At 39.0% G+C, this 13509-nt stretch overlaps 1 long non-coding RNA gene across 5 annotated transcripts in view; it reads right to left on the bottom strand.

The window, feature by feature from the left end:
* Positions 1–238: 238 nt before the first annotated feature.
* LOC113900070 overlaps positions 239–13509 on the bottom strand; it is a 41494-nt gene continuing 28223 nt past the window's right edge. Inside the window, exons 4-6 of one of the 5 annotated variants that reach the window (XR_003513062.1) lie at positions 10549–13202; positions 9277–9308; positions 239–4394 (exon numbers count right to left, since the gene is read on the bottom strand). This is a non-coding gene — a long non-coding RNA (uncharacterized LOC113900070). The other 4 variants (XR_003513063.1, XR_003513064.1, XR_003513061.1 and 1 more) reach the window with 4 other exon arrangements.

Raw genomic sequence — 13509 nt, 5'->3', positions numbered from 1 at the left:
AGAGATAAGAGTTTTGTGCTGGACACTTCTTACATCTTGCAAAGGAAAGATGACAGTCATATAAGAGAACCAAAGGCAATATTCTTCATCCTTTGATTGAAAGTGAAAGTTGCTCAGTCGTGTCTGACTCTTTGCAACCCCATGGACTATACAGCTCATGAAATTCTCCAGGCCCGAATATTGGAGTGGGTAGCCTTTCCTTTCTCCAGGGGATCTTTCCAACCCAGGGATTGAACGCAGGTCTCTTGCATTGCAGATGGATTCTTTACCCGCTGAGCCACAATGGAAGCCCAAAGAGGCTTTAAAGGAGGATCAATCAGGTCCATTTTTTTTTTTTTCCAGTATGGAGAGGAGGAACCAGATATGCTTAGTGGAAAGGAAAGCAAATTCAGAGGCAAGAACAAACAAGTGGAGTTCAAACACAGCAGAGGTTAACAGCATCTCACAGCTGGTGAAATAATACTACTCTCTTAGTAAATGTTTCCATACCAGAAGCCCCAAAGCACCTACAGCCTAGAGGTGTCCTGCCCCCTTAGTGGGGGCTTCTTAATGTTGAGCCAGGCTTTTGTTTATTGAGGCCTGATTACTTTGATTCTTTTCATCTTGAGTTCACAGGCTTAGGCAAAGCTGAGCAGCTGGTATATATTTTTGTCCTCTTGTGATGGTGAGCACTTTAACTATTAGTCTTTGAAGCCTAAAAACACATGGCAGTAGCTTTTACCCAATGTCCTGGAGCCCTTAATCAAGTTGATGTTTTGTTTGGTTATGTTAGAATAAGATTTAAGGACAGTTTGCATGCCATCCTTGCCCTATAATTATAGTCTTTAAATGCAGCCCCAGACAAGGTGTTAAACATTCTTGGAGATGGTTTAGTGATGAAATACTAGGTCTTTCTGACATTAATGGTCTTTGGTGGGACTGACTTAGGAATAGCCATGTAATGGGTGACTTACGGCACTGAAATACTAAAAGGGCCAATTACTGCATGGAGATGGACAAACCTTTAATATAATGATATATCTGTCCCTTTGTTGTTTTCATATATATTAATGCAGAATACTCATCAGGGCAGTGGCAAGACTAGCTCAAAGTCATGTGACAGCTCTGCCTTAGACGATGACCCAGGCTCCATGGTGTAAGTGGGCCTGTGGGTAATGAGTCAGGTTGTCTGTTGGCATCTTGTTTTCACCACTGGTTGAACAACCTTGGGCAATTGATTTAACTATTCTCTGAATGTCGATTGATTCATTATAAAATTGGATCATACTGGTATGTTCTTGTTACAATGGGGATCATTGGAGAGAGCCATTTGTAAATTACATAAGTTAGGCATAAAGTAGGTAGAATATTAGTTTATTTATTGTTGTTGGACCTGTTACTCTCTTGCACTCTATCTGGATTTATTATTGTTTTTTTTATTTTTTTATTTTATTTTCATTCTATAATTTTCATATATATAGCATTATAATTCAACATGTATATACACTACAAAGTGATCACCACTACAAGTCTAGTTACCATCCATCACTGCACAGTTCTATTCCCTTCTGTCAGCCACTAACCTGTTCTTAGTGTCTGAGTTTGTTTTTGTTTTATTTTTCATTTTTCTTAGATTCCACATATGAGTGAAATCATGCAGTAGTTGTCTTTCTCCTTCTGACTTATGTCCCTTAACATAATACCTTCAAGTTCTGTCTATGTTGCTGCAAATAACAGGATTTCATTTTATTTTATTTTTTTAATGGCTGAGTTATCTGGAATTTAATACAGAGATAATGCTCCCAAGGAATATTTTAAAACCTGTAGAGCTGAGTTGTCCCTGGAAGACAGAGTAAAAGAACAGCATTTCTGAAGAATTAATACATCTTGATTAGAAATCTAGTATGTAAATTGGCTACTACCCAACACACATTCCATGTGTATCCAAGATTTCTTGCTCCACCTCAAGGAATATCTACATTTTGGAGGCCTTGGGTTGAATTGCCATCACCCTCTTGCCCAGGCCACCACTTCAATTCTAAACTCAGCCCCTCAACTCTTAGTCTGTAAATCTGACATAAATCCTTTTGGTAAGAGAGACATTTTGAGATGTTTCATTTGTTAGTTGCAAGCTGGGGCACTGACATGTGTCTAAGGCCTCCTCATTGAACAAAGGTCAAGCCTGCAATACATATTTGTTCATGCAGGTCAGACTATTTAAAGTAAAAGTTATTCTGGATAATTTAGACCGTATGGTCACATCCCACTCTTTTCACCACTGAAGCTCTGCATGCATCCATCAATGAGCAGAGCTTCATCCTCACACAGGCCAACCAGCTCTTCTCCCTGCCCCAGAGTTGACTTTGATCTCTTGCTGGTTCTGAATGTTTGAGGAGCTTGGCTTCAGCCTCTTAAAACATGAGCCCTGGAGCACTCAAATGTTAAGATGCCAGAAAGCTAAGGAGGAAGCAGCAAAGAGGACAGAGAAGGATCAACCAACTGATGTAGGATGATGGTAACCAATGAGGGTGTGGTTTCCAGGAGGCCAAGTGAAAAAATATATCAAGGATGCGGGAGGGGCCCTTAATATCAAATACGATTAGTGGATGAAGTAGATGAAAACTAAAAATTGATCATTGTATTTGGCAATGTTGATTAGATTAGTTTTATGGATGAATTTCCTTCTCTCCTAAATTGTAAAATCTCTATAAAGGTAACTATTTTGCATTTTTTGCAAACAACCTGAGATTCAGGATACATCATCTGTGCAGATTCACACAGATAGAAAGTGGCAGAATTGAGGCTTGAACCTAGTTTCCTGATCCTAAATCCCATTATCTCTCCTGTCAGATATTATATTTACATTTTCGTTTGACTTTCAGTTATGAGTTATCTTTTCCTAAGAACTCACATTTACATTGTGGCTGTAACATTTTGTTCCACTTCTATGAATTTTAAGTATTAGTAATTTGGTGGGATAATCTTTTTAGGAAACTCCTGTCTAGGAAAAAATCCAGACATGAGCATGGCTACCTTTAACACAAGCCTCTGAACATTCCTCAATATTGTGTAGAAAGGAGAATGGGAAGAGGAAAATGTTGAGAGAGAGAGAGGCCCCATGCATCCTCACCTGAATCCTTTCCCTGAAGGCAATTAGCTGCTAAGTGTATATTCAAAGCATAATGCGCATGAAAAGACTTGGAGTGAGCATCTGTGTACAGTAGTAAAGTACTGGAATTCAGGCACTAGCATCAAGTGGGTCTTTTGCAACTCGATGAAATCCAAGAAAATGGAAAACTCACATGAGAATGTGCTTGTGGCTTTGGAACAAGGTGAATAGGACTTCTATGATAAGAGACTAATGAATATTTTTGTCAGTTCATGGGCCCAGATGGTTGGGTACACTGAAAAATGCCATAGATATTAATTACTTGAGGATTAAGAGAAGAACAAGGGGGAGATGGCTTTGACTGACTCATTATTCTCCAATTACTTTTGTCCAACATAGGAATTTCTAATTGTTCATTTTTTCTCACTGAAAAAAGAAGTCAATAGTAATTGTAGAAATGTGGTAATGGTACAAAATGACAGAAAAAAGCAACTACAGTTAATTGGTGTATGCATGGAAGTGACTTGCTTCTCACAGTTATCAAATTCACAGTTACCCACCAAATAATTTTAGATCTGAGGTCTTCTTTGTGTATTTTCTTTGCTTTTCCACAAGCCACAAAGGGTAGCTGTCATCATGAGTTTTATCAAAAGCTGAAAAAATTCATACTCAAAGCTTGGCACCATAGACCTCAACAGTAACTTTTAGGATATTCAAGACTGGAAAGAATCTCTTCATTTTAAGACATAAGATAGCAAAATTCTAGAATTTCAAATTTCTAACAAACAGAGTTTACTGAAAACCCAGCATTAATTAAAACAATCCAAGTCATGAACTGCTTCAAAGTTTTACAGGGTTGTTTTGATTAGTTTAAAAACAGAGACTTATGCTAAGTTGAAGTGCCTGGTCCATCCAGAACCCTGTGAGTGTCCAACACAGCCGTAAAAAGGTTGAAGGGAGCCTTTGATCTTGAATTCAGAGCCTGAATGACTGTGCCTATTGTTTGTAAATGTGGTTGGAAACTAGAGCACGAACCTGAAAGGAATGAAACCTGCCTGATAAAGAAAACAGCTTCCAGAATGGTAGGGACTCAAACAGATTCTTTAGGATTGTGAAGACTCCAGCATGTGAAGTTTATGGATGGATGTTAGGTAGTTGATTTGCTAGTGCTTCACGTATTGGTCCAGGGCAGGTGGGGCAGAATGTAATGGCATCAGCTCAAGTAGAACCAGGAATTCACTCACCATTCTGCCATTAAGTAGCTGCTCATCATCTTGGCTCACTCTGAATCTCTCAGTGGTTTTTCCTTATTGGTAGAATACAGAGAGAATGATAGTCACTGCCTCTCCCAGGATTAATGAGGTGGTATTCACAAAAAGCATTGTATTCTTAGGAAGGAGTGCTCTGTGGCAAGATGTAATAGGGCAATAATGTTAAACATGTTTAAAACATGTGCCTGATGTTACCAAATGGATGCCACGGCTGAATAGTCTCGTATCTCAAATATAAACCAATGCATGTGGAACTGCTTACGGGTAACAGATGACAGGCTGGATAAGTGAAAGAATTGATCATTATACGGAAGGTAGTTCTTGCTTAAAAACATGCTTTACGCCTACTACTTCAGCCTTAATACACTGAAGACATACTTGAGAAATCCCATTTAGATAATCACTGGCCATTGATGGCAGAAATTAGAAATGGAGAAAAGGATTGAGTCACTGAGTCTGTTTCCTGGGAGACAATATGGAAGAAGAAACCCCAGAAAACAATGCCTGCATGTTCCTGCTGTGTGTCAACTCAGCTTCACAAACTTGCCTCTGCAACCGTGGCTGTGATAAATGCCAGACTGAGTCCAGGAGGGCTCCCCCTGGACTCACTCTTCATGGTTGCCTGAGATCTTTTGTACAAGGACCACATTGCAAATCTGTGGGTTCCATAAGTAGATAGCAAGGCTCTGAATCAGAGTGGCGCCTGTGACTGCCCCACCATGCTTGTGCTAGTTATTCAGATACATTTCCATCATCAGGGAAATAATATGCCAGATGATTACTCAAGAGCATCTTTCCCAGTATTTGGAGGTTCTAGGATTCATTTCATGAATAATTTGCTGAAATCAGATAACTTTATTCCCTTAAATCCTCTAGTGAATTCCCATTACCCTTAGAAAAGAGATCCCATCTTTTTACCACTGCTTCCAAGGACCTGTCCACGCTGGCCTCCAACCTCCTCTTGGACCAACTGTCTTATTCACTATGATGTGCTTCAGGCTCATTTACTCCCTGACCTGCCCTTGCTGTTCCTTCAGGTGAAAGTGCTCTGTCCCAGGTTTCCATATCCTGGAAGTTTCACATTCTCAGCTCAACTGTCACTTTTGCAAAGACACCTTCCAGGACCATCTGATCTAACATCCTACCCTCCCCTTCCAATTTTTCTTCATCTTATCACCTCATCAGACTATTTTTAAAAGCACTAACACCAACTGCAATTATTGTACTCATTTGTCTCTTGCTTATTGTTTCCTTCTCATGAAAATAGAGAGCTTGACAGTCTTCATCAGTCTTAAAGCCCTTGTGCCTGGGAAGCACATGGGACATAGTAGATTCTTACTAAATATGACTTCAGGGGATGAATTCATGGGCAACATTCACAATTTAGATTTCCAAATTCTTTATTTGTCATATTAGTCACTGTGAATAATTCCTCAGGGTGTTATGCTTGCTCTGATGAAGATTTTTGTCTCATGTGTAGTTGAGATAGTCTGAGATCATTCTTTTTATCATGACTTGGCTTCCAGGGCAAGAGGGAACTTGCATAGTATGGGATCGAGAGAAACAGCTATATTTGGAGTGATTGAATGTGAAAAGACTTCTTATTACCTAGCTTATTTTTAATTTTCTAGATAGAGGATGGAACAGGAGATCTGAGATCAAATTTCAGATCTCATTCTTATGTGCAGAAGGTTGGAAAGAAACTCCATCGTTCTGACTCTGTATTCTCATATATTGCCTTGACTATTCTTGTAACTAGTGGTTCTTATCAGGACCAAGTGAGATACTGTGGCTGAAAAGGCTCTGGGACCTTTCAACTGCTATTTAGATATAAAACATCAGTGTTTACACATAAGCATCTTGACTTCTGTCTTCCTGACAAAGTGATGACATTTTCAGTTCAGTTCAGTCTCTCAGTCGTGTCTGACTCTTTGCGACCCCATGAATCGCAGCACGCCAGGCCTCCCTGTCCATCACCAGTTCCCGGAGATCACCCAAACTCATGTCCATCGAGTCAGTGATGCCATCCAGCCATCTCATCCTCTGTTGTCCCCTTCTCCTCCTGCCCCCTAATCCCTCCCAGCATCAGAGTCTTTTCCAATGAGTCAACTCTTCACATGAGGTGGCCAAAGTATTGGAGTTTCAGCTATAGCATCAGTCCTTCCAAAGAACACCCAGGACTGATCTTTAGAATGGACTGGTTGGATTTCCTTGCAGTCCAAGGGACTCTCAAGAATCTTTTCCAACACCACAGTTCAGAAGCATCAATTCTTTGGCACTCAGCTTTCTTCACAGTCCAACTTCACATCCATACATGACCACTGGAAAAACCATAGCCTTGACTAGATGGACCTTTATTGGCAAAGTAATGTCTCTGCTTTTGAATATGCTATCTAGGTTGGTCATAACTTTCCTTCCAAGGAGTAAGCGTCTTTTAATTTCCTGGCTGCAACCACCATCTGCAGTGATTTTGGAGCCCAGAAAAATAAAGTCTGACACTGTTTCCACTGTTTCCCCATCTATTTCCCATGATGGGACCGGATGCCATGATCTTCGTTTTCTTAATGTTGAGCTTTAAGCCAACTTTTCTACTCTCCACTTTCACTTTCATCAAGAAGCTTTTTAGTTCCTCTTCACTTTCTGCCATAAGGGTGGTGTCATCTGCATGTCTGAGGTTATTGATATTTCTCCCGGCAGTCTTGATTCCAGCTTGTGCTTCTTCCAGCCCAGCGTTTCTCATGATGTACTCTGCATATAAGTTAAATAAGCAGGGTGACAATACACAGCCTTGACGTACTCCTTTTCCTATTTGGAACGAGTCTGTTGTTCCATGTCCAGTTCTAACTGTTGCTTCCTGACCTGCATATAGGTTTCTCAAGAGGCAGGTCAGGTGGTCTGGTATTCCCATCTTTTTCAAAATTTTCCACAGTTTGTTGTGATCCACACAGTCAAAGGCTTTGGCATAGTCAATAAAGCAGAAATAGATGTTTTTCTGGAGCTCTCTTCTTTTTCCATTATCCAGCAGATGTTGGCAATTTGATCTCTGGTTCCTCTGCCTTTTCTAAAACCAACGTGAACATCTGGAAATTCACGGTTCATGTATTGCTGAAGCCTGGCTTGGAGAATTTTGAGCATTACTTTACCAGCATGTGAGATGAGTACAATTGTGCAGTAGTTTGAGCATTCTTTGGCATTGCCTTTCTTTGGGATTGGAATGAAAACGGACCTTTTCCAATGTTGTGGCCACTGTTGAGTTTTCCAAATTTGCTGGCATATTGAGTGCAGCACTTCCATAGCATCATCTTCCAGGATTTGAAATGGCTCAACTGGAATTCCATCACCTCCACTAGCTTTTTACTCTTCTCCATATCTCCAGTGCCATTGTGGTAGGTATTCAATACATTGTCAAATGAGTGAATGCTATTTTAGAAATATAGAAAGGAATTACTATACCTGCCATTTTCCTCATTATCTTTTATTTTCTCATGGTAAACATCATTGACTTTGTGTCTATTTTTCATCCTCTCTTTTGTAAGCTATTTGCCATTAAATAGAACAGTTTCGTAGAAATATCTCTCATTTAATTTGTTATTACTGTCATTGCATATTGTCTGGACATGGGTTTTAACATCCCAGGGCACTATAAAGGAGAGAGGGCATCTGTCCAATTAACAAAGTGAAAGGCACAGATCCACTGGCCATGACCCTATGGGGTAAAACTGAGAATACTTGAGACTTTTATTAATCACAACTCCAGCCCACTCCAATCTATGTACTGTAACCATTGAGGAAATTGAAGTCAAGACCTCAGTGAATCATGTTGTAGTCTGTTGGGCAATACCTTTATTTTGGGATTTGGGCTATTTGTAGATTGCCCTTTTTTGGTATAAATGAGGAGGACTGTTTATTTCCATTTTGCAATAAAAAGCTACTGGCTATTTAGCCAGAAAGCAAATATTTTCACTCTGAATTGCTTTCTGGACATTTTTTCCAACAGCGCTTGATTTGAAGCTGTGAAACACATTACTCCTCTTCTCTCCTAGAACCCCCACCATTTCCTTTCAAGTGGATCAAAACCAGTGCTTTAAAAAAAATAAAGCCAGTATTCTTTGATTGCTTCTTTACCATATGAAAGGATCAGAGAAGCTGAAATAAATGCCTTTTTGGTCCTCAAATGCTGCAGTCAAGGATAGTCTGCCAGCCAACCAGGTGTTCCAGAACATCTTGCCTTAAGCCAGCCTGCCCAGAGACTGGCAGTGAAGTATGTCTGGGCTTTGGTATTTTCTGTGTAGCTTAGAATGCTATCTTTGGGCACATTTTATTAGGCTGCACAAGAAATATTGTACGATCTGCATAGTGATGAAGTTATGTATGTCTTAGCCATGTTCTCCAGTCATAGAATATTCCTTTTGCAGGCCTTTGGATCCCTTAGGTTGTTTTTAAACTTAATTTTAATTTTCCATCTGGATGCTCTCTCCACTCCACACTTATTTGACTAAAAATTTCCAGCCTGTTTGTTTCTGTACCATTGAAAACCTTACCTCCAAACCTATGCCCTTTACGTAACCCACATACACACTCACCCCAAAACAAATTTTAAAAACCTTGAATTTAAGAGTTTAATTTCATTACCAGCTGTAATTTACTTCAGTAGCCTGGCTGTCCTTTATTTTAGTCATTTCCACCCCTGCTTGTTTCAGCTCAAGGCACTCAATCCTGATTGACTCATTGTCTAGGTATTTAGTAGATTTGTATCTTTCCTTTTTATTTTGGTGACACTGCCTAGGTATGCCCTGCCATTCTTGACATAGCTGATATTGGGAAGCCTTTGAAAGACATTTTTCTTACTTGTTAGTGACAGCAAGTGACAGCAATTGAATAAAATTAAAAAGAATAAAATACAAAAATAATTTTTACCTTTATTTGTATTTTTATTCTTCATAAAGGATCTGCATGAACAAAATAGCAAATTTTCAGAAATGGCTTGAGTATTAATATTTCACATTCCTCAAAATTAGATGAACTATTTTTTTCTGAATTTTCCATAGCATCCTTTAAGTACTCTATGAATGCTCTACTATTGCTCTATTATTATGGAGGGCTGACTCAAACATTCAAATATTTTGAGTGGTAGGAAAAAAATAAATACAAGTCAATTTTATTTTATGAGTTAAAAAATTGTTTAAGCCCCAGGGAAAGAGCCAACTGGACCAAACCTGCTTTATCCCTCCTGGATCCATAATACACTTTGGCAAGGTGAAGACTTTGAGGAATCCTATAGTAAGGAATCCTATTTAATTTGGTATTTCCTGAATTGGGGAGAGCATGAAAAAAATAAGAATCAATAGGTTATAGAAAGGTTCTGATCATTCTAAAGGTAGAGGGTGGGTGTTTTGGGGGCAACAACTCTGCTGAATGATTAGCTGGAGAGACAGAATCAAAAGCAGCAGCAGAGTTACATGGCCACAGACTGAAAACTTGGGATGAGAAACCAAGATGTGGTCTTGAGTGGTGGGCCTCTACCCACAGAGAGGCCAAGACTAAGAGGGAGAAAAGGAGCTGAGATTACCATAGACCCTGAGCAGATATTCAGACAGGCTCATCCTTCAGGTTAGTCAGGCTTTTCCAGCTTAGTTGGATATTTGAATCATATAGCTGTTTTATCTTGCCTTGAAGACAATTGATAATTTCTCTTTTCTAGCATACATGGAGAACAAACCTCTTTAGTCATTAATAATTACTCAGTGTATCCCTGGTGAGTATTCATAGTCAGATTTTTAAAACAGGCTCAAGTCATTTGTCATTGTTTTTAATTTAAGCAACATCAATTATACACACACACACACACACATACACACACATGCACACACTTCCCCTCCCAGCCCCACCCCCACATATATGTTTTTCATTCTGTGGGGACATGTAATGAAAGGTTAGTGTGAACTTAGGCTACACAAGACAGCTGCCCTGCAGATGTTCCAGAATTGCATTAAATGCTCTACACATTAATGTTGCCTTATAGGAGTCTGAAGCTCTCACCCCAATCCCAAGAACTTTAACTCCATTCCTCTTCGATTTATTTTCAAACTGAGTGATTAAGGGACAATATGAAAACCATATGTAGCATGACCACTAAATAGTCTTTTCTTATTCATACATAAAAACAATGGGTTGGAAAGCCAAGCTTACCAGGGACATGAGAGAAACTTGCCAGTACATGGATCATGTTTGAAGAGTCAGATCAAAGAAAGAAATAGGAGTGTCAGAGCCTGGCATCTCCTGGGTTTGCATGTCCAAAGCAATTTTCATTCGTGGTCCATGCTGCATTTTGTGTTATTCTTCTCATCCCCAAATCTTCAAAATGGAAAGGCATACACTCTGTGTGAACAGACACAAGCTATCATCACATTTTAAAAAAACAGAACTGTCAACTAGTCTTTTTAGATGCCATTTGGGGTTCATTGATCCCTAGAAGATTGAAATCCTTGGTAGTGAAGTATTTCATGTCCTTTACCATGACTAAGGATATCCTCTAATTTCATTTAACTTCTAATTATTTTTTCTCTGATTTTCCAGAGTCCCCAAAGGGATAATTGTCTATATCTTTATACCCCTCTTGGAGGCAGTGAGGGAAAGGTCCAAAAGGACTCTCTGGTGAGACGGAGCGTGAGAAATGGACTAAATACACTACTGGCCTAGACTTTGTATCTGCTGAGATATTAATCACTTACTTGTGTCAGCGTATTCAAGATAGTACAGGGACTTCTGGCAAACCTGTAATCTTCTGAAGTTCCAAATGAAGGCATAGACTTCTCTTGATGGCAATATTTCTTGGAGAGTGTGACTGATGTTTGTTCTCCAAACTCAAAACCTAGCAAGGAGCTTGAATGTGATAAGATGGAGAGAAAAAAAAAAAATCTGTTCCTTGATCATCTATGAATTTTTGTCCTTCTCTTTGAATAAGTCGACCCACTTCATTTTGACTTCCACAGCTCTATTTTCCCCTCTGTTTCTGTCCTTCGAAGATTCTGTGAATTTTCTAAGTCTGTTAAAAAAGATGGACGCTACATGTGTTTCTGACTTTGATTCTTGTCATAGCATTCCCCAAGATTTCCAAAAGGCCAACATCTTGAAGAAGTATGTCAAACAGCTTAGTATTTGTTTTTTGAATGTTTTAAGTGCTAGACACAACTTTGGTTCTGGATGTGCATTTAGCATTTAGTTGGAAATCAGTACAGTGATTCTCACTTTATTTTCTAGAAGAAGATTTAGTATTAGATAACCGTGTGGAGCTGGGGTGACTTTCCAAAAGGGAACATACAGCCAAGGTTTTGCTTCTGCTTAAATATTGAGGCAAAGCTGCCCTCATACAAAACGAGTTGTGACAATTCAATTTCTGGCTGCATATTTGGATCCGGGACATCATTTCCCTTTGTATTTCACGATTCTGTCACTCCAGAGTTGTAGTCACTCAATGTATTACTATCTTAGATTTCAGTTTCCATAATGGGTTCATCAGAATTCCAGAATTAAAATTCTTTTTTTCCTGGGAAGAAAACACAAAATCGTTTGTTTGACCCCTTGAATTGTCAGTTCATCAGTAGGCCAAGCTCTGTGCTTTGGGGCAGTTCAACAAATCGTTTTGCCACTGACCACAGAGTTGGATGGAATGATCCCTTTCTGTAGAGAGCACGGGGGATGGTCCAAGCCAGGGCATATGGGGAATGACTTCTCCTGCCATCTGCATTTTGCATAGGATCATGTAACCACCAGACCAGCAGGACCACTCATTCACCCTGTCAACTCCAAATAGAGCAGATTTCAGAAAGAAAAAAAAAAAAAAAAAATTGCAGCTAAATCCAAACAAAGAAACGGCTTATGTTTTCCCTTATCTTCACATCTTTGGATCTTAGGCACTAAAAATATATCTTTTCTTTTTTAAGTCAGAAACCTCCTAAGAGCTTTTCACTTTAAACCCTTTCAAAGCTTGCAGTGTGGCAGCAGAGAGCCTCCTTATATGTTTTTTGTTTGTTTGTTTATTTAAGAATTTAAAAAATAAAAAATTCTCTCCCTACCCAATTCTGACTTTTTATTGTGTTAAGCTTTTGTTATTAACCTTTTCACTAGGCTTTATTTAAATGAATCCTTAAAGGTTTGGAGTAAAATTAATTAATACATGTATATATGTTGAAGATCACATCTACATAAAATTTGGGGAAGCTGTTTTGACCAAATATATGAAACTACTCAGTAAATGGAATGGAAGTTTGGAACTCAACAACCAGTTATTTGTGGATGTATATCTTGTTCAATCTTGTGAACAAAACCTCTACCTGCTAGGTATTCTGTCCTGTAGATAAGTAAACAAAAGTAAGGACTTAGGAGAAAATTCTGAGAAAAGTTATACATATTTTAAATGACTACGAAACACGGTATGGTGACAAATTTTTGCTGTACTCAGTTCTTATTTGTGTTTCTTTTTCTTCATAATGCCTACCACATTACTCTGATAGATATTCTATTCATTAATATTGCACTTAGTGTTCTAATCAATTTCTTTGAAATTCATTCTTATTTTGTTGTTATAGAGCCCAAGCTCCTACTGCTTGCCACCCAACAGGCTAATAAATTGAGTTGTTAGGGGAAGGAGCAGTGACTCTGTTCAGAAAGCTGGCAAACCGAAGAGATGGTGAGCTCATGTCCCAAAGAGCCATCTTGCCTGAGTTAGGATTCAGGCTTCTTCAAACATATCCTGGTCCCCATCAGCCTCCAGAGGGGATGTGTTAATTTCTTCCTTTCTGCAGTCATTCACATATGGTCCTGGTCAGGAACTTTCCTGTAAGCTAAACAAAGGTATTTTAGCTTAATTCTCATTGCCTGGGAGGCAGGGTTCTCAGAGATAGGTCATTATGTGTATTTTAAGTTTATAGGCAACATCACTTTAATGATTAACTTATAGTAGAATACAAAGCTGCTTCCATGTTACAATACTGCCCTTGGTGTTTTAATTGATTCCTTTGGAATTCATTCCCATTTTGTGACAATACTGACTTCTGCTGGTGGTGGCTGACACTGTGGGAAGAATGAATTTTGCATCTAATCTATAATTTATACCTTCATGTACTCTAATGAGTCAAAGTATAGAAGAGT

Source organism: Bos indicus x Bos taurus, chromosome 10, assembly GCF_003369695.1.
Source record: "Bos indicus x Bos taurus breed Angus x Brahman F1 hybrid chromosome 10, Bos_hybrid_MaternalHap_v2.0, whole genome shotgun sequence".
Classification (NCBI taxonomy): domain Eukaryota; kingdom Metazoa; phylum Chordata; class Mammalia; order Artiodactyla; family Bovidae; genus Bos; species Bos indicus x Bos taurus.
The sequence above is the reverse complement of the archived record's forward strand: the minus strand, read 5'-3'. Positions and strand labels throughout refer to the sequence as shown.